The sequence below is a fragment of the Ambystoma mexicanum genome, chromosome 6q (genome assembly GCF_040938575.1).
Source record: "Ambystoma mexicanum isolate Mex_15411 chromosome 6q, UKY_AmexF1_1, whole genome shotgun sequence".
Taxonomy (NCBI): Eukaryota; Metazoa; Chordata; class Amphibia; order Caudata; family Ambystomatidae; genus Ambystoma; species Ambystoma mexicanum.
The window spans coordinates 1,067,363,405-1,067,385,111 of NC_090937.1; positions in this window are offsets into that span (position 1 = coordinate 1,067,363,405).

The window sequence follows — 21,707 nt, forward strand, 5'->3', positions numbered from 1 at the left end:
AGAAAATAGAACACTTGAAGGGCCACCAGCTGGGAGGCTTGTGAGGGGCAAAGCTATAGCAACTCTGCAAGGTAACCAAGACCGGTCTCAACTGAGAGCAAGCAAGGCTACACAACAAGAGGTAAGTTCTCTTAGACTTTACAGTACCTCTTGTTAGAAGAAATGGCTCCAGCTGGCTTCTGTTCCCATACACCTCTGCATATCCTGTTGTTCCTGAGCCTCAGTCATGGGGGCATGAGGGATGACATCTGGAAACTGCTGCTGTGCAATGGGACTGTCAGCGGCAGCAATGGGCAAACTTCAATTTAGAGGTCCTTTTGTGTTTCAGCACCTCGTGTCTGACAGCAAATAGCAACACTGTGGTTCTAGGTGACTGAGGTATATATGGTTGCCATGGGCAGTGGCCAGATTGTCTGAGGCCATGACTTGGATAATCTGGCTACTGGTCATGATGGGTTTAAAGTGGGCATGGCCACCAGGGACTGTCTATGTGGTGAAGTCTTTCAAAATCAGGATAGGTTTGAATAGGAAAATAAATTATGTCTGTGGCTAAAATTCTGTACATTGCTACATCCCAAAGTGCTGCACAGATTGGATAAACAGATCGTTGTGACTATTGCTGCATACACTCCAGGACAATGCTCATCAGACGATAATTACCAAGACCGCCTAACCAGGTGCCCACGTGGTCACCAGGCCACACCTTGAAATCATTAACCAGAGTCTTTTTCGACCGTAGTGAGACAAGATATTGAGATTGGATGCTAGACTCATTTCCACAACCTCACAGCAATGACTGGCCAACAATCCACATGCCCTCAGAAAGACTCTAGAGAGTCGAATCACACGTTGGCTGAGTTCTAACAATAAATATAGCATCAAGAATGGTTATTGTGGGATATTTTGACCCACTCAGCTGTGCCATGCTTCATCACTTTGCTACAATAGTGCTAGAAACAGCTAAATGGTCATGCTGACTCTTGTGCGCGCCAAGATCTATAAACTGAGTTTTTGTAACAACCAGAAAATGGCTGCACCCTCTGCCACACACATTTCAGGTGGGGTGGAACAGAGTACTCACTGCAGGAATGTGCTAGTGTGCTCTGCAACATTTAACATGGAGTGAAGTGAAAGAGGCAGCCTTAGTTTTCTGAAAACCCAAAGTGCCTCTTTAAAATGACACTTTCTCAACCTTAAAAGTGCTGCCTGTTCCTCATGAACCACTGTGATTATAAAGGCCCTGAAATGCACAGGATCATTGATTGTGTCTCAGAGGAACCAGGCCTCTTTTGAACGACCGCTCCTGTCAAATGTATCCTTGAAAAATGAACCTGGGGCTTTGTTTTCATTTTACACAGGGAAAAGCGTCTTTTTTCTTTGCAACAGTATCAAGAATCAGCTGTCAAGAGAAAGACTCTAAATAAATGCCTGTAACTGTATCCATGCTGCAAAAAAAACTCCAGCACTCAAGAAAAGAACTATAGCTGCACAAAGTGTATATTTGCTGGAGATGAAAACCAAATTTAAAGAAATAATAAAGTGCGCTTTTTCCTGACTGAAGGGGGACAATTGCCTATTTAAAGTACATTTTTGTGTGAAGGCTTAATTACTTAGAAATGTAAAAGGAAGTGTTACTGTTAAAAATACACCGATAAACTGTTTTAAATCCATAGGTTTAAAGTCAAGGTTTAAAAGGAGAAAATCAAAGCTAAAGCTCAGGCTGAGTTGGCAAACTAAATAGAAAGAAAAAACTTGCTCTGCCATTGGCCAGCCCTGAGAAAGGGTGACACCTCATAAACTTCTGGAACAGGAAAGTGGCTAATTGCTAGCTTGGAGGCTTTGAATACCCAGGACAATGGGACTTCCCAAGTCTTATCAGACATTCTTCTTTGCTCCAGGATGAGACAATAGCAGGCTAAGACTCTCACCTGTCAAGTGTGAGGGGCAGTAAACTTCAATCAAGAGAGAGGCCTCTCATCCTGCCTCAAAGGAATTGACATTTGCTTGCAGATGGGGAAAAAAAAAGGGTTAAGTGACAATAGACTTCCTGTTGGTTTTAAAAAGCTTATTTTGTGACTGAACTTTAAAGACATTTAACTTTACAGCAAGAATTAGGACAAATATGAAAAGTTGGTAGTTTTAAGTCTAATTCTATGCTCTTTCTGTGGAAACTTGGTAGAACTCATTACTGCATAAGGAACAGAAGTTGTAAAGAACGACAGATTGTGGGGAAAGTATTGATATTGCGCACATAACATTTTGTACACACATTCCAGGGGTAATAGCGCATCTGTGTGCAAAGTTGGGAAATTTTAGGCCAAATCTTTCATGGTTAAAATTGCCAAAATGTAGCAGAAAGGCAAAACAAGGATTGAAATGTGACCCACAACATATGTAACCTCTGCATCTGATTTTCTCAGAAGTTATAATTGTATAAATATGTATTTGTGGAAAAGTTAGATTTTGGTTCCAGTGGCTAGGAGAGGTTTCTAGTCATTGTAAAAATCATCCTATAAACATGACATCCTTTTCTGTGATCCATTCAGCGAATAGCAAGGCGGAAACTATGCTCTTGCCCAATCCTAGCATTCTGGGTGTGGGTAGTAAGCCTGCCCCTGCCATATATTTTAGTGATGTCATTTGGCATGATAAATGAGGGAACCTGACAGCACACACACACAGACACTTATTGATGACTTTCTTCCTGATTTCCTGGGTGGCGTCCTGTTCCTGATTTCTTCATCCTGCGTGTTCCTGATTCCAGATTTTCATTGCAAAGCCAAGGCCTATGCATTGCTGAACCCCTTTTCAGCTAGGTCTGAAATTCTAAAAATCCCAAAAACACAAGGGAAGCATCCTGATCCGACCTGGCTTGCTGCTACTAGATGCATGCCTGCTCCATACTTGCCATCCCACTAATCTCCAGTCTCCAGTAACCAGAAAGGCCAGTCCAGTGTAGTCTGGTGACCAGAACGACCTAGATGATCCTGTCCCGCCCGGTTTGCCCAGCTGTCCTTGGTTAGACCCAATCCGTGTCATGACCAGAACCCTTGACGGTCCAAAATACTAAATTAAAGTGGACTGTAAGTAGTAAAAGGAATCATAGAAATCCATAGCATGCCTTGCCTTGCCTTGTCCTATCCCAATCTCTAAACCATCCTATCCTCACCTTAATAACTTGTAACAATGTCAGAATCCTTATTGCAATCCTGTATTTGATTTATCTTTTTTATCTTGTGTTTTATCAATCCTACTTCGAGGGATCCGACTGGTTCCGCCGGGGCGGACAGCGGGGATCTGGTGTTGAAGTCATGATTCAACTCTAGAGCTTACTGTGTCCCGCCTTGGTATTCTGTCCGGAATGCTCTAGCATAGAGTAAAACTATAGTAAATATGTTCTTATCCAAACTGAGTTTCTTTTCTGTTTTCACTACCCAATTATTTTAAAAACGCCTCTCATTCAACCTTGCATATCTTCCTCAGCTTTATAGCTAGAGACTTCAACTCTGGATTATACCTAAGACCTATAGCTACATCCCAACCCAAAAACCTCACTCCAAATCAGTGTATTTCACACGTTTTTTTAAAAACGTAAACATTATTAAGTTTTACATGTGTGATTTTTATTTTAAAATTATTTTCAACCTTCCATTCAGATTCAAAATGTTTACTTTTGCTCAAACTATAGCTCATGTTTATTAGCATCTTTCCAATGTTGCTCCCATAGAGATTTGTACTGATTTAAGGATTTTTGCACACATTCATTATTTTACCCAGCCATTTCTGAATGTCATTTTAAAGTGAAAGATTTCAAATATGTTTTCTCTCTTGTTTAGGGAGGGAAGGTTAGATTTGAATTCTATTTCCTATTCCTTATTCCTGATTACCTGCTGCTTCCTTATATCTAAGTAGGATTGTTTATTCGTGGGTTGAGGAATATTGTAGGGGGAAATTCTAACTTAAGTGCTATCTTTCCAAACAAGCCAAAAGTGTTCTTTTCTCTGGTGTTTTATATTTTGTGCTGCTCAAGAGTGAATTTAAGTGCTTAGATACCTTCTTATCTGCTACTGTCACCACATTGGTTATTGCTGCTCCCTATTCATAAGTATATGTTTGATTTGAATTTAAATAAATAAATATATATTACCTTTACCAACCAGCCTGATTCCTGGTCCATTATGACCTGGGGTATTTCAGAAGGGGTGTGATAGTAGTTGTATATCACTCAAAATATTGAACCTATATATATAATAGAATAAGCATTTTAGCTGTGCAATGCATACTAGGCTGAGACCAGGGTGTATCGCCTGATTGAAATACTTAACAACAAAAAATAGTATTAATTTAGTTATCAGACTTACTAAAATCCTCGCAGAGATAGATGAACAATTATCGCTTGTGGATGCATATTGAAGTAGTCTTTCTGGAAAATGTAATAGAAAAACGAAAGAAGGATGTTTATCTATGTTTTAATTATGTGTAAAGGTTGAATTATATAAGAAAACCAAAATGGAAATTTTGAATGAAATGATTTAAAACTTTTTAAAGAATTATTTTGATACAAAATATTGCTTTAAGAAGATTGAATTTGAAATTTAGAGCTATTAGGAAAATGTCATATGTTTCAATTCTTGTTTTTCCTTTCTTAAATAATTTTTAAAGGTTTTCTATGTAACCAAATACAATAAATACAAAAATAAATAGTTAACATTATGAAGACTGCGTAATTACGACAACAGATACTTATGGAATAACCCAGTGCTGAGGTGAACAGGGCTCATTCTCCTATTTGAAACCTAACACTTGAAGGAGAAAGGGCACCTTCACAAAAGAATCCCATCACAAGCAGGAGTGTAATCTTTTTAAAGTACTAGATGAAGCAAAGTCATCTACCGATTCTACTGCCCTGCAATTACTTGATAATGGTGTACTGTGATTTGATTATTGGGGCATGCAGCATGGCCGAACCCTAGGATTTAATGGGAAGAAATATTTTGCTTGCGACTAAAGCCTTAAGTGCTGTACAGAATGAAAACAAATCTGCGTGGGACCTGAAAGCATGGTTTTGCAAACCTGTTTTGTGTTTGATTCTTCTAAAGTTTACAAATGAAAGCCATCGGCAAGGACGAATGCCTACTCTGAGTTACTTATTGGGGCATATGGCATGGCTGAAGCTATAGGATGAAATGGGAAAGAAAATTATGCTTGGGGTTGCAGCTCGGAGTGCTGGATGGGATTGCAACAAACCTGCGTGAGGAGCATCAGCAAGAACCTGATGCAAATCTGTTCTGTGTTTTGTGGTTTGAAAGTGTGGAAACCCAACAAAAGTGACATAACTTTTCGGCTGTGGGCAGTGGCACAAACAATAGTGATATAAGTTTGGTGCATGGACAATCGGCCTGACCCTCGGCAAGGACAAATGCCTACTTTGATTTACTTATTGGGGCATGTGGCATGGCTGAAGCCATAGTTTTAAATGGCGGAACAAAATCTGCTTCCTAATGCAGCCGCGAGTGCTGGACGGGATTGCAACAAAGTTGCGAGCATGCGGCATGGCCGAAGCTGCAGGTTTAAATGGAAAAAGAAAATCTGCTTGCGGATGTAGCCAGCAGTGCTGGACCGGATTGCAGCAACATTGTGCGAGGAGCAGCAGCAAGGACCTGAAAGGATGCATTGGGAAATCGTTCCTGTGTTTTACTTTTTTGAAATTGTCGCAACATAAGTACACAAAATAGTGATATAACTTTTCTGCCGTGAGCAGAGGTCCTGGCCTTCAGCAAAGACAAATGTCTACTCTGATTTTCCTATTGGGGCATGTACTTCTGATAACGACTCACATAAGTAGGAGTTGGAAAAAATATATTTGTTAAAGGTTTATATAGTTTATATTTGATTAATAACTTATAAACATTGATGTAACATTATGAAACATATTCAATTGACAGAAAAACCTTTTTGTTAAGGGGACGTTACGGTTAAGATGTACACCATCCTTGGGAGTCCCCCGCCCCAGCAGTTAGCTAGTGGCCTACCACCTTGGGATCCTTTGGCACTTCCATCCCGGGCTCCCATGAGCACTTGTCCATCCGTACTGTCTCTTTTATTTATGCACTTCTGCCACTGCACAATGCATATGTGCATTTATAGGAGCGCTTTGTACAATTTTATTGTATAAGCATGGGAAATGTAGATGCAAAAGATGTGCAGAACATTGTTAAGTGGCATTTGGTAGGTGGGGGTTTAATATGTTAATAGTCTATATGCAGAGTTTCTTTAAGCGATTGGTGGATATGTGTATGAATAGTTTAAAGCTGGCAATGAGGGAGTGTTACAAAAATAACAGTATAAAGAGTAGATGGGCTGATTTGTGTGATGGTGTGCATGAGCTATCCGGGTTTTCTAATAAGGAATGGTATAGACATGGGAATGCGGGGACGGGGGATAGTTATAAACAACAATGCATTATGGTGTTTATTGTATACTAGAGAGAAGAATTTCAGATACAAATCCATTGTTGACACGGATACAAGTGTCAACAATGGATTTGCTGTCGGTTCCTCAGCCCATTTTTCCCATTTCCTTTTTGCAACCCCTCGTGCTCTCTGGTACCACAGAAATTGACCCTTAGGCATCACCTCCTTTGTCCATAGGGATTCAAATTCTCTAAAGGTCCTCACTTCATACATGTCCCCCAAGTGTAGATACCCCATCTTTCCCAGTGTCTAGCTATCGCTAAATCTGCTCTATCCTTGCAGACGTCAGTTGCATCGAGGCCTCAGGCGAGTAAGGGTGGGTAAGGTGCAGTAGTGTTCTGGTTCTATACCATACTCTCCTACCCAGCGTTAATATCATGGGGGCGTTGCCTAGGCAATTTAATGGGGCCCACAGTATTTCTTTCAAACATGCTGGTGCTACCATCAGTACTGATTCCAACGTGGTATCGTCCGAAAGCCATTTGGTTGTAAAACTAAGTTGTGCCGCAAGGTCGTACTTCTCAAGATCCGGCATCTGCATTCCCCCTTCCTTGTAGGGGAGGCATAGTGTTGTAACTGACAATTTATGTCGGCACGTTCCACATAGGAATTCTCTCAGTATCACCTCCAGTGTGCGGAAGAAGGCGGCCTTGATGTAATACTGGACATTGTGGAAATGGTACAAGAATCTAGGTAGCACAATCATTTTGATGACTGCCGCCCTCCCCATTAATGACAGTGGTAGCATAGACCAGAACATCATGGACTTCCTCAAACCCTTTACTACCGCTACTGTGTTGTTTTCGTGCATTTGCTCTGGTGCCATGGGCGCCAGGCTCATTATGGGAGTGCTTGGGTGCACTTACCTGATGCAGACCATGCTGCAGGATCCCGGCCTCCTTGAAAGGAACTACTTTACCTGTGGGACTAATTTACCATCCGGGCGTGGTCGGGGAAGGATACATACCTGATTGGAGGAAGGATACATACGTGGAACTTCTTCCAAGGCTATTTAAACCTCACCCGAACAGCCACACGTGCTTCGCGTTGTTCTGCATCTAGCAGCTGGACGCTCACCGTGCCTGCTCCTGCATCCTGACTTCTGCCACGCCTGCCAGCATCCTGGATCACCTGCAAAGGAAGAGAAGAAGAGAACAGAAGAAGGAAAAGTCCTTACCTGCTAAATCCACATCCCGGAGACATCTCGCCGACAATCCTGAAAATGAAGACTTTTATTTAAAAGCTCATCGCGTCGATCGCTGCAGCGCCACATTCCACTCACCTTTACAGGGCGCCTCCATGTTCAGCAGCGATCATCCGGATTCGCAGTCACGCCCCAGCGCCTAGGGAGAAAAAGACAAGAACAAAAGGTGAGAGAGAGAAGGGAATAAGGAAAGCTAAATCTCCATGTTAAGGCTTACCTGTTGATTCATTCCCTCTTCATTTCGGGTCCGCGCCGCATCCTGGCATTTCCAGACCCCGGCCCCTAAGGGGAAAAAGCGACATCAGCGTTAATGAGCGAATGAAAAGACATTACCAAAAAAAGCTCATTAAAGACTTACCTGATTTCTACAAGGATTTCACCTCTCATCTCGGGTTGGTGCCTGCTCCCCGGCATTCCGTACCCCGGCCCCTATGGGGAAAAAGACACTAGCATTAGTACATTAATGCATGGACACAAGGGGAACCTCTTATCAAAAAAAACTTACCTGGAAGCCAAGCAAGTTTGGTTCTCACCAATCCGAAAATCCAGTGAAGTAACTGGATACCAACGCGCCCCTGCATCAGAAGCAGGATGGAGAGCTCGTCCTTCCAGACCCTAAGGTGAGACGCTACGAGGAATCACAGAAGGGTTTCGAGGAGGGTGAGAGGGGAAAGTGGGAGGCCGATTGCATTACCCCGCAGACAGTTAATCCCCTATTTTCGCCTACAGAAGGATACTTCTGCGAGCCAGACAAGCCAGATTTGGGGGCCCGGTCCAGTCCGTCTTCCGAACCCTGCGCATCACCTTAGAAGAGGTCACAGCAGCGTGAACCAGGCCAGCGCCTCCGTGGGAGTCAGGTGAGCGTTACAGCAACTTCCCTTCTGTGTTATGTGCCATTGTTAAAGCTTGGGAAAGCTCAATGAACTATTCATGATTAATGTGTACTCCCACCCTCAGGGGAAGGGGTGGCATGTGGAGGCAGTGGTTAAAGTGATCTCAGACACTATTGAAGGCTGAAGTCACCTAACTGTGAGATCATGGTAGTAGGAGATTTGAATGCGTACTGCGACAAAGTCAGAATTATTATGGATGAATGGGAGGAATTATGTGGCGAATTTGATGCAATGGTACCATCAGAATTGGGTGGGGGTGGGAAATATAACACCTCCTTGGCACAAATAACCAATGGAATTTTATGGCTAGAATTGTTTCAGAATTGGGGACTCTCCTATTTAAATATAGATAGACAGAAATCAACGTGGACCAATGGAAAAGTTGATTACCGAAAGGATTATATGTTTGTTACTGAGGGTATAAATGTACAATTGAAACAATTAAACTCTGACCCCTCTCAGTGATCATTCAGTGCTTAAATGTAAATTAAATAAGGTTGATAATAAAAGCACCCACAACATACGTGAAAAATCGAATATCCAGACCTCGGCGGGTGGGAACACAATATTATGGACCGACAAAAAAGTAATGAAATTTGATTAATTGTTTAACCTCCTCCCTATTGACAGGAAGGGGATGGCCAGATAAGGAATGAAGGGGCTGGGTGAGATGCTTGGCATGATATTAATGACTACTAAAAGAGTAAGTTTTACACAGCAAACAGGGAAGAAACACTCTAATACGTATGATAGAGAGATTCACAAAGAGAAAAAAAGATTGATTGCGGGAATAAGGAGAATAAAATATGCCACAGGCACAGACTGTGAACAGAAACATAAAATGGAAGCTACCCTACGATATTAGAAACACAAATTGGGGAAAAATATTTAAGCTATGTAAGACCAATGATTCAAAGAAATTCTAGTATCTGTATAGCCAGCACCTAATTGAGGATGGTAATACAGACATAAACATGATACCTATGGAGGAATGGGTAGAATATGTTAGCCAATTATATTATGAGAAGCACAAAGAGCACAACATGAACATTAAGCTGTGGGGGATAACCATCTAGAACCCCCCTTCGACTGTGAAGATATTCTGAAGATAATTAACAAAATGAACACGTCTAGAGCCCCTGTGCCAGATGGGTTAGCTAATATAGTCATCAAACGAAACCCAGTCAAATGGGCCAAACTATTCCTAAATATGTTTACTAATATCTGGTGAAGTGGGGAAATCCCAGAAAGCTCGAGGAAAGCGATACTAGTACCATATTTAAAAAGGGAGTGAGAACTAGCCTGAGTAACTATCGTCTGTTGGCAATAGGAGATTCCAGTTATAAGATCTTTTACACCTTTTTGCTGAAATTTACTAACACGTGGATCAGTGAAAATAATGTACTATCTCCCCAGCAAACTGGTTTTAGGCAAGGTTTTAGCACACTGGATAACATGATCACACTAAAACATATTATTTCTGATACGATTGGTAAGAAAGGGAATAACCTGTATGTATGCTTTATTGATTACTCTAGAGCCTTTGACTGTGTTGATAGGGTTAGGCTCCGGAGTAAGATGTTGAATTGCGGTGTGTGCCCTTCAGTACTACATTTCCTAAAAGCTATATACACTGACACTACTGTGACCGTATGTCTGGACAAGGGTGCCATTACTAACCCACCTCTGATTACTAATATGGGTTTGAAACAAGAATGGGTAGCATCTCTGGTATTATATAATCTTTATGTCGCTGATATGAAGCAATCCCTCGAAGCTGTAAATGGATATCCCCCAAGAGTTGGTAACACAAAAATAAGCTGGATGACATATGCAGATGACATTGTCATTATGGACAAAACACATATTGAGTTGCAGAGAATGCTTAACGAGCTGCACACATTTGCAAAGAATAACAATCTGTGCATAAATGCAGAAAACCTGAAGATTATGATAATTGGGTCATGAGCACATAAGAATACAAAGCAAAGATATAATTGGAAGATAGATAAGGAGGTATTGGAGGTAGTAGAAATCTATCCTGACTTAGACATCCCCATAATTAATAAACCTCCAAGAACATTCTATGAAAATATACTAAAGGACAAGATGATGAAAAGGTGGAATGTGATTAGTAGATTTATGGTAAGAAAAAGTGGAGATTCCATTGAGGGCTTCCTTGAAATGTATAAAAGCAGCATTGTACCTGGCATATTGTATGCTTTGGAAACACTGGAGGCCAAGTAGATTTGTAAAACATTGTTTGACAAAATTGAGGGGAACTTATGGAGATTGGTCCTAAGATGATCAAATGCTGTACCAGTATAAGCCATAAAATGTGAACTAGGCCTAGTTTCCCTGACTACGCTGTGGAAATATGCTGCAGTAAATTATATATTAAGATAAAGTTGTCACAGCGGAATCAGGGAAGCTTATTTAGTGTCATTGCCATAAATATGGATAATAGCACAAACCAAAATGAGCTAATGAAAAATCTACAAGTGACAGTCATATCCTTTTTCCATGATATTGACCTGCCTATGCCTGGGGATGAAATGGAAGCCATCAATATACAGAAACGCCTAATAATAATCTAGTGATAATAAGCACAAAGAAGCAATATGTGCAATACACTATGCAGGGATTCAAGATAGCAAAACCCAGAAATTACTTAACGAAAGTGTGTAATCAGGATTTTTACGATTTATCCTATTGCTCTGTTTTAATATATAAAATCTCACCATGCTATGAGTATGTGCGGGCATGTACTTCAGTCCCATATAAAGAGAGATTGTGCCGATTCTGTAAGAGAGGTGGAAACGATCAGACACCTATTAAGAGATTGTAGCTATTTGCATGAATACTATAATAGGGGCTATATGGACCTGGTAAGTGACTATAGGATGGTAACCACAGACCAATTCTGGTGTGCCATCATCACGGCAGAAACATTGGTGTAGGTGGGAGCCACATACCACATTTGGAAAAGAATAACTATTAAAATGCAAGAAAATTAGTAAACTAGCAAAGGATTAATTGAATTTATCTAAACACTTATCCTATTAGATAGGACTATTAACTGTTTCTTTTAACCCCTACTAGGATGGCAACATAAGGTGTCCTACTTTTAAAAATAGTGTTTTTTTTATAAATACTGGTTGTAACGTTATTATGGTGATGATTTTAAACATGTTATGATTTGAACAGAATTTGTAGTTAATGCTATGCAATGTTATGTAATGAGTTTTAATGTGTACAAGGTTTTAATTAACCAATTTCACTATAAACTTAATGCAAATAAAACAATTAAAAAAATGTTTTTCCAACAGTGGTAAAGAACTGCCACACCCATGATTCTCTCTGGGTGCTAGAGGTAGGCACTAACTCTACCTCATCTTACTGGTCTTCTTGATTGTCTTTTGAAGTATTATTTTTTTTTTTTTTTTTATAACGCGCCACTCACCCATAGGTTGCATATGAAAAGACAGACAGACAACTGGTGTCAAACAGAGCAGCGAAGGGAAGTTCTGTTATCCAAGGTTAAAGAGGTGAGTCTTCATTTTTTTCTAGAAGTCCGATAGAGAAATTATCTTTCTCCGGTTGTGAGGGAGTGCATTCCAAGCCAAATGGGCCTGAACATTAAAGGAGGTACCACCAAACCCTTTCAGTTTGAATTTAGGTTGTTGGAGGCTGGCCTGAACGGCCAATCGAAGCGAGAGACTGGGTTGGTAGACCCTTGTACGTTTGCAGAGATAGGTGTGAATTAACCAATGCTGATGCAAAGAGGGACATATTCCCAGGAGACAAGAATGGATGGATGTGACTGAAAAGTTTATTAATGTACCCGAAGAAGGGCAACATGGGGTTTCATGGTGAGTTCAGCATCGAGCATAACAACTAGGGTTTTAACGCTTTTCACAACTGGGATGATGGAACCAGCTATGTTGAAGCTGTGAAAATCTGCAGATAGCTTTTCCAGCCGAGACCTCATGGCAACTATCAAGAGCTGGGTTTTACCTTTGTTCAAAAATGACCCATTGGTTGCCATCCAAGCCTGGATGGAAACCAACGCATTGGTTACCATCCAAGCCTGGATGGTGCCATAGACCATATGAATGGTTGCTGTGTCTTGCGTGTGGATACCCCCAGAGCTCCAGGACAACCTGGGTGTCATTCAGCATAATTGGCATACTGTACACCCAGGTCGTCAAGGAGTGTCAGGAAGCACAGAATGTAAATGTTAAAAAGAGTCTGCGAGATACAAGACCTCTGTGCTATGACGCAAGAGAGGTCTTGTGAGTGGAACCAGCATCATCCACCACGACTCTAGCATTGCTGGCTCCCAAAAAGGATGCGACCCACCGAACAGCTGCCTCGCAGTGACTTGCTACCTCCCGTAGCCTAGTTACCAAGAGGGAGTGATCCACGAGGTTGAAGGCCGCTGAGAGGTCCAGCAGCATCAACAGGGTTGGGTGACTGTCATTCACGATGAGAGAGAGATTTGATTTCAAATCAAGAAGGACAGTCACTGTGCCATGTCTGGCTCTAATGCCAGACTGGTGTGGACCGAGAATATTATTTTCCTCGATATAGCTCTGGATTTGTAAGGAGGCGTCACAGTCCAACACTTTCAGCAAAAAAGATCATTTGTGATGGGGCAATAGTTCCCAGCTTTAAAAGGATTGAGGCTGCTTTTTTTAGAAGCAGCATGATCCATGCCTACTTCAGTAATTGAGGTTCCAGTCCTTCGGCAAAAGATGAATGCACCAGCTTAGTAACCCAAGGGACTGAAATGTCTGAGCAGTCTTTAAACACCCTTGAAGGACAAATGTCTCCATAGCAGACAGTTGGTTTCAGGGAGCTTATAATTTTGGAAATGTCAACCTCAGAGCAAGCAGAGAAAGTGAACTTGTTGATTTAAGAAACTGGAATGGGCCTAGGGTTGAATCCAGGGATGGAGAAATCCACCCCAAAATATCGAATGGCCTTCCTATCGGCACAAACGGCCTCCTGATGATTACACATTTTTTGCTTGAATTCACCATGGATTGCCTGACACCACTGTGAATCCTTGGTGGGAGTAGGTTCCACAACTGAATTGCCTTCAAATTCCTCCAGGATTGTAAAGAGCTCCTTAGAGCTGGACTTGGCCTGAGAGATCCTGTTATTGAAGGTAGTGGTTTTGCGGCTATAATACCTGCCTTTAGATGTAGTGCGGCTTGTTTGCACAGGGCAAGCGTAAGTGGCGATGGAAATGTATGCCAAATTCTTTCTGCTACCCTTTTAGAGTGTTTCCGATCCAGTTTGTCTTTGTTAAACCAGGAATTCTTAGTAGAGACTGGTTGGATTATTCTAGTTTGCAGGGGGAGAGAAAGTTGACCGCTTCATTCAAGGTATCCACAAGAAAGGAGGCCAAGTTGGAGGAATTGACACATTTTTCAAGCCCGATGAGCATAGATTTTGAGAATGGGTGGACAAGGGTGCCATTAGGTTTCTTGAAGTTGTGATATAATTAGGAATAACATTAGTCCTCAGAGAAAGGGCAGAAGGATGACAGAGAGAAGATACAAGGAAATGATCTGACCAAGGACACACTCAGCAGTGTGAGAGAATCCAATCAAGAGTGTGGCCTGCGATGTGTATATTTGTTTGAAGTATGTTGTGATTAAGGGAATGCTTGAAGTAGTTAGATTGGCGTATTCTAACTACATTAGAGGTTAGAAGATGTTTTGTCATATAAGAATTGAGATGGATTATTTGAAGTGTTTTGGATCGAAGGGTATTTTTCAAGTAGTTAGATACCTGTTGGCATATTCTAACTAGATTGACTTTGAAAAGTACTATTGCAGTATTAAGGATGTAGTTAGATACCAGTTGTGAAGGTTTTCATTCCAATAGATACTTGGCTTTGTGTGAAGCCTGTAAACTTACAGTTGGTGTTGGTACCATCTCCATTGTACTATAGACGCATTAGTATCACCTATTGGCTTTGTGAGTTTATTTGTATGGTGGAACGATTGTCTAAATTGCAAAAAGGGTATAATATGCCATGATTTTCTTTCTGCAGAAGCTGGTGAAATGGAATGGATTCAGGATTTGGTATGGATACATATACAAATCTTTCGTTCGGGATGTGGTCTTGTGAAACATGGTTGCAGAGAGAGCATTTAGGTTTCCACATGTATGAAATCTGGAAGATTTCATTTATAGGGATATTTTTGGTTTCCAGTACTTGTAGTAATTACATTCAAAATTCTTGGGGATCTTCTTGTGTGTTTATGGTAAATGTTACCATACCTGCACAGTAGTCCAATTCTTGCCTTATATCTAAAACACTGTACGTGTTGTTAGGATTATTTGTGGCATTTCTATGAAGAACAAGCATTTGCAAACAGAACTGTCTGAGGCGTTTAAGTAAATGTTGTGATCAATTGGTGGCAATTGAAAGAGAAGATTCATTGTCAGATTAGCATAATAATTTACTCCAGTTGTGTTGCTGAATTTAAAGGAGCAGAGAGTTCTGTTTGTGGATAGTGTAATGGGCCTGAAGATCTTTCTGTAGAAGAGACATGTGTGTCTTTCTTTTCTGATGGACATGCAGTTGACTATGTACCAGACAGTTTTGTGGCTGTATTGTTTGATGCAGATGGAGTTGGTCTTGTTCTATTTAGCTGTATTGTTGGGAGATCTGCTATTGCTTCAGTTTGTATTAATAGTCTTTTTAAAGATTTCTTTTTTTGAGCTAAAGGCTACATATCTAAATGGTGGATGTATAGTGCCCATAGCCTGTTGTATTCCAGGGTGCATGGAATGTCAGCGTTGACTTTGTTTGCATCAAAGTTAACTAGGAATAGACCATTGAGTGTACACAGATGTGAAAGTGCTACGTAACTCATACCTTCTTTAAAGACTTTGTTGCAAATGTCAATCAATGCTTCATCTAGGGTAATACCTCTGATTTGTGAATTGTGACAGAGAAAATTACTCTCTGCGAATTTACATGTCTTTGAAAAGAACCAAACACTCTATTTTCCAGCCAATTATTTTACTTCATGCAAGTTTGTCAAAGTTGATGTTAACAAACTGAATGTTGTTGTCATGTTGATATGTTTGGAAGCCAACAACTGTACCAATTGCTCCATTGACCAAACCTTGTTCTACGTCAAGGCTACATTTTAGAATGACTCTGCAGTTTATACACGAAGTCAATATTATCTCCAATCCAGCTGTGTTGGAGAAAATAGATTTTTCGAAGCTATTTGTCGTGCTGTTGCTTGTTGACACATAGGAAGTGGCCCAGATATGTGATGTCCATTTTGGGTGCAGACACCCCGGACAGTCGTAGTGTCCGCTGACTCATAATGAGAGTTTGTGATGTCATCTTTCATGTACTGAGTGGTTGTCTTAGCAGTGCACAGTGGTAGCGCGAGTTATGTTTGCTTAGCTTACCATAACTGGTGAATTTCTAGGGTTTTCAGTTTTACTTTTAACCATAATGTCCCTTTAACTAAAATCTTTCATTGAATTTCACAGCTTTTTATTAGTGCAACTTAATCATAACATCCCTTTAACAAAGGTTTTGATTGAATTTCATGGATTTTTATTAGTGCAACTTAACCATGACGTCCCTTAACAATGTTTGTTCAGTGAAATTCATGGATTTTTACCAGTGCACCCTAATTCTCTACAACTTACCAATATCATAATTTACTCCATATAAAAACATGTTCTCAAATGTATACATTTTCACCTTAAAACACTGCCATTCCCCACCTTCTAGCATCATTTTTAACACGTTTATGCACTTCTTGCAACTTTTTCTACTGTTTTTGTGTTCAATGACGTTTGCAAACATCTGACGTCATCTCTGACTTTTTGGACAGTGTCACGTGACCACGTGCTCATGCGTGGCATGATGATGTGTCTGCAAATGGGTCTGTGCTTCAGGAACAGTTTTGAACTGCATTTTTCAACTCAACTAGGATCTTTGATGCTCAAAATGTACCCTTGCCCAACTCCTACACCTATTCCTACTCACCCATTAACAATTTAGCACACAGCACATACTTTGAAGAATATTAGGAAAACTGCTATTTATCTTAAAAATGGCATCAGCTATTGCCATCCCTCCTCCCCAACAGCCACCATCAGCACCAGCTGGAGGACGTACACAATGAAAGAAGCGCAATTGTGTTATTTATGCATGTTTATTGTTTAATCTGACTTGCCTGATTCAATCTGTTAGCCAAGCTGTAAGGGCTGCCATAGTTGTTATGTTTGCTACCTCTGTGCAGATTTGTGTCAGATTTGATTTTCTTGCAAGCCGTGACTTTCACATTCACTGCATACTGCGTAGTTAGGTATCCCTCACGCTTCTCTCAATCTGCATCTACATACCTCCCTGCAGCCTTCCCGTTAGATTGAAGCTGCACTCACTGCTTGTGGTTCGTGGAGACTACACTTCCTGGCTACCCAAGCCTACTTCAACACGTCGGTGGTGCATTAGCACCAGCGCATTCAAGAGGCCGGTTGGTTCCGGTTAGAGTCTGGTGAGTTCTCTGGACTCACTGTCATACCCACAGGTACCATTTCTTTCTTTCTGCACCAGCTTTGTAAAATAATGTCCTATAAGGACCTCCACCAATGATCCCACGCCAATACACGGCACGCCGAGCAAGGTGATTTTTCCCCTTGATCCCAGCACACTCATCCCCATCACCGGTGACCATGCAGTTGACTCCAAAGCACTCAATGACATTTACCTTGTCATTCAAGCTTGGATGGCACAACATGGGCACTGTTTTAAGGATGATAAAACAGAGCTATTCCTCCTCAGTTCACAAAATCGACTCAGTAATCTAGATGCCAAGTTCGACTCCTTCATCATAGATGGCAATCCCATCAAGGTCTCGGAAGATGTAAAAACTGTCGACCTCTATTTAGATTCCTATCTAACCCTAGCCAGACAAACTAACACAATAACCTCCTCAACGGCCTACATGTGCAAACTAATCAGTGCATGCAGACCATTTTTAACCACTAACAACTGCACCACCATAGCTAGAGCCTTGGTCCTGTTGAAACTCGACTACTGTAATGCACTCAATCTTGGGAAGACAGACGGAACACAAACAAGTTACAAGTACTACAAAACAATGCCATCAGGGCAGCTCTGAACTTCCCCAGAGCCCAACATATCACGGAGTTCAGACACAACCTTAATTGGCTATCAGTCAACCAAAGAATTGCCTTCAAATCATTATCACTTATGCACAAATGCCTTGTCCAATCTATTCTCTCATAACATCTCCAACCGACCTCTTAGAGCAGCACAAATATACTGCCTCAAGATCCCGAGGGTCAAGTTACAAAAGCAGGGGGCAGCAGCTTCCCTGTGCTCGCCGCTAAACTGTGGAACACACTACCCATCTCACTCAGATCTGAACCAAATTACCACTACTTTAGAAGCAAAGTCAAAATCTGGCTACAAGCACAAGAACCTTAGCGCCCCTTGCCATGATGCTCCTGCTCGCTACATGCAGACTTAGCCGGTAATTCTTCACTTGTCTCTTGTAAATATGTCTTTTGCTTATTTTTATTGTTCATTGTCCAGTAATAATCCCTGTAATTTGTAAGTAATGTGTGATGATTATATGCAAGCCTGTAATGTATATATGTAACTGTGTAACTTTAAGAAATGCGCCCAGATGCCTCTGGGCTTGGTGCGCTTTACAAAAAAAAAAAAGAAAAAAAAAAACAAATACAAAGATGACTAATGGGCTGGTAGGGCATCCCCTTAGGGCTCATGCTACCATTAAATTGCCATCTACTGCTGACAAGCCAGGTCAGCTTCTGTAGGATGGGCCACTCTGCTTCTCCCTTCTGAACACTAGATCCCTCTTACTCCATGGGGCCGAAATCGAGAACCTGTTGTCCCATGAGGCTCCTGATTTTCTGAAGATCACCGAATCCTTGCTCAATGAGTCCACCCCCTCAGCAGCCACCCTGGCATCCTCTTCACAGTTTAATCTATTTTGGAGTGATTGGCAGGGCAAAAAGGGTGGAGGGGGTATTGCAATCTTCTGCAATAGACTTTTGGATTGCCATTTGCTCTCTTGCGAGGTTCCTGATGACTGTGAGTGTCTGGTGATAACAATCTAAATCACAAGGTCTCCCTTACCATACTTGCGCTGTACTGAGCTATGCCCTCATTTGAGGAACAATTCATCAGTGTTCTAAACAAACTTACTAAAGCCAGTGCCATTCTTACCATCCTTGGTGACTTTAACCTCTGGGCAGATGAGCCCTCTGATAAACCGACCACCTCCCTGTTAGCAGCCCTAGGTTTCATAGGGTACTCCCAGGCAGTGGGTAAACCTACACCCTTACACTCACAGAACCCAATGACCCAATGCTTATTTAATGTGACTACAACAGCAGTGTGTCATACACTCATGTTGTACCAAACATAGTGCTTAGAATGTACTGTTTATGAGGGTCTACAAAAATGTATATGTTAAATTGCATACAACTACAGCTTTTAAACTATCCTGCTTAACAAACTCTACCCCTACGTCATTGCCTTTAATTACTATACATATATTACTACTGTGGTGGGTGCGGCCAGTGAAAATATTCTGTCAACTGGCCTCAACCACCACAATACAATTAACTATATAACAAGTGCGTACCATACACCATCAACTAATAAAACTCGCCCTGACCCCTTGCAATCGAAATGATGCCTACGGACACTGAAATTGCCTGTGGACTAGGCTGCATTTCCAAACCCTTTTGTCACCTATAAAAACACCTCCACATTACATTGATTCTACTTCCCTACCATTTCCATGCCATCTTTCATCTATCAAATAACCCCAAATGTCTTTTCCAAGCTGTCCGTTCATGGCACTGTCTGTGAACTACTGCAGTGTTCATGGACAGCTACAAAACCTGCCTGACCTTTTTCAACATACATAAATAGCATCATGCCATCTTTTTTCGACTCTGCCACCCTTCCCAGTCCCTCTTTCCACCACCAAATAACCCAAAATGTGTTTTCCAGACTTTTCCCCCAGCATGCTCTCCGCGGACAATGGCGGCTGTCCGCGGATCTAAAATGGTGGACGTTTCCAGAAATATGGCACACCTCATGCTTTTTGATGACTGTTTTGTGTCAAATAACTGTATATAATATGAAAACATATTTTTTATCTATATGATAAAGTATTGAAGGAATTTATTTTCCAGCACTTTATGGTGTACATGTTGTGGAGAGGTGTTTATGCAGTATAAATTACTTTTACTCCTTTACCGCACATTTTGGGACCCCACCTATTACTTTGCCCCCACGTCCCCCTTAACAAAACCTCACCAAACTTCACACAATCAATCTGACAGTGCCATATACATTCTTTGCAAAGTTTCATGAGGATTCATCCACGGGGGGCAAAGTTATAATCAGCCCAAAAAGTGCTCTTCCTATGGGGTTGAGCAACTTGACCATAACTGCAGGGCCGCTACCGCATGTACTTTTACAAATGATTTATTATATTAAATCATTGTTGGTTTGTTCCCTGGCCCCACCACCTTTTTTTGGTCTTGTGACACTTGAAACACTTGTGTATAGGCGCGTTATAAAAACCATATCATATCATTGTGCCAATGTGTACATATTTAGGGGGGGCCAGGGGCTTTGCAAATAACTAAGAAATCAATGAATAAAGTAAATGAAGTTTGGACACGCTGCAAAGTAGATACTATGATAATTGGCTGCAGATTACAATAGACAAAGAGTTTATGTGCCGCAGTTTTAGTCAACATTGCATGAATCCAGAAATGGATATGATTGCGGTAATAGATGTAGACAGAAGCTTACCACCCTTTTTTTTGGTATTAGGGGCTTCACAAATAACCGAGAAATAAATTAATAAAGTAAATGAAGTTTGGACACGCTGGAACGTAGATACTATGATAAGTTGCAGCTCTTTCTGACAAACTACTTTTCTTCACAATATATTCGATCTTGCCACTCCAGCTCCCTGCTAGGGAAATCCTTCTCATAGCGCAGGAGACACATTACTATTCACGTATAGGGAAATCCGTGCCTGTGTCAACTGCGCATGAGGTTATTTTTGTAAAGAAATTGTAATTGTATTGGGAACAGCCGCAAGTAATATGGAAGTAAATATAGTGATATGTGGTTTACTTGAAATATTTGGTTGTTTTTGTAGTACACTGTTTGCCAATAATATTGTTACATTTTGTGGCATGTGTTTCCAGAAATGAAACTGACTCGGGCACTCTTTGAACGCTACATGAAGAGTGCCATTGTTATGAGTCCTTCAGAACACCACACTAAGAATTTGTGGGAGTAAATGTGTCCACAATCTGCAAAGAAATGATCAAATTCACTGTATTAAAAGCAGACATTGGAAAGTAAAGTTCGTATTTCAGGAAGTTGTGTTGTGAAGCGGTTGATCCTACGCAACATTGAAAGGATGGATTCGCAAAACTCAATGTAAGCAAGATTTTAAGTAATTGTTATTGAAGTGTGGAAAGTGTACTGTGTGCAATGTGATGAGCGCTTTGACGGAAAAATGGCCAATTTGACACACAGAGTAGACATCGTAAACGTTGCTTTGAAACTTTAATTTATGCTCAAAATAAGAATGCACTGTGTATATTTAATTGAAATTGATTACTGAAATATGTTTTTGCATCATTGATTTTTCATAGTTATATAATCCCGCTCTGTGCGTGCCATGGGTGCAGTGTACCGGCCGACGGATTCTTGAACAGTATTTGGACAATAATTATCAACATCGGATATGTGATAACAATAAGTTGGGACAATTGCCAGACAACAATTTGTCCTTTCATGGTTGCAGTAACAAGGAGCAACACAGGGGCATATTGGTTCCAGAAAAGTACAAATGTGACAGTGTTGAATTTATTTCAATTTTAAAGCAGTAGTTTCTCCTCTGTAATGGACCGCCATGTGCATAGATTATTCGTCAGTTATGGAAGATCATTTTTGGTGAAGAACAAAAAGACTTGCATTGATGGATCGATGTTCGGATTTGGCAGTAGAAGATTACCGTTAACAGTTTCCTTAAAAAATGTTAAGCGCTGCGA